Below are 1190 nucleotides of genomic sequence, written 5' to 3'. Positions count from 1 at the left end.
ACAAGGAGACTTGTCATTTATGTTTTTCAAAACGTAACTCCCGACGGGTTGGTCACTTGTCAAAAGTGTCAAAGTGTGATATATTCAGAGATGAAATATCAAGAACACGCCAACTAAAATGATATGGGAATCGACTCGAGAGAGTGATTTTTAACAAAGAGATTTGTTTATCCATATATTTTGAAAACACCATTGTGTCACTATCCCCGGTCCGGACACCACATGGAGATATGGGTGGAAAGTTATAAGATAGTGAAATGGTGAAGTCTGAGAGGAATGCCTTCAAAATAGATGGTGGAATTTAGTTTCGAAACATTACTTGTTGTAGCATTCCTTTGGCATTGCTACAGTATTGGCTGCTGGAATTTATGTTTGGGTCTCACCTTAAGTCTTACACCCTTGCTTCTTTTATATATTCTGTATTCTGTTTTGGATCACCTTAAAATCAATCAAAAGTCTTCAAAATCGCTATCTGAAATCATCTCTTTCATTGGACTCTAATCTAACTTTGGCTACAATCTATGTGGACGATAATCCGGTACTTGTACCACTTTATTACTTGGAAAGACGACGTTGGGCCGTATTGTATACTTGCTTTATGGCCTAATTTCATTAGTCTAAAGGTGTGAAATATAACCGACCAAGTTTTTGGCGCCGTTGCCGAGGATTGCTTCGCTAAAGTTTTATTTTGAGTAAATTAAAATATTTGATTTTTCTAGTACCATCGGAATTGTTTTAAAAAGTGGTGTATGCCACGGTCACAATGCGGAGAATTTTTCGAATTTGATCCCGATATTGAGAGAACGTTTCACCATCGGAGGAGGGCTCAAAGGGCATTTTTTGCTCTACTCCCTCCAAATATGGCGTTACCTCCCCCAAATATTCCGGAAATACCACATTTGGAAAACCAACCGCCGGGTTTTGAGCAGATTCCACAATACCCGAACTTTCAACAAGGTCATACACATAATGGTAATAATTTGGACACGGAATCGGAACCTAATGAGAACCAAAGAGCACAAACTCCGAACATTATTAATTTGGAAAATTCCAAAAATGAGAGGATCATGGATTATGCTATTCCGGATTTTGAGCAATTAAATTCAGGGATTGTTAGGCCACATATGACCACTCTCCATTTTGAACTCAAACCCATAATGTTTCACATGTTGCAAACAAATGGCCAATTT

The sequence above is a fragment of the Cynara cardunculus genome (genome assembly GCF_001531365.2).
Source record: "Cynara cardunculus var. scolymus isolate 2C chromosome LG 5, CcrdV1, whole genome shotgun sequence".
In the NCBI taxonomy this organism is placed as follows: domain Eukaryota; kingdom Viridiplantae; phylum Streptophyta; class Magnoliopsida; order Asterales; family Asteraceae; genus Cynara; species Cynara cardunculus.
The sequence above is the reverse complement of the archived record's forward strand: the minus strand, read 5'-3'. Positions refer to the sequence as shown.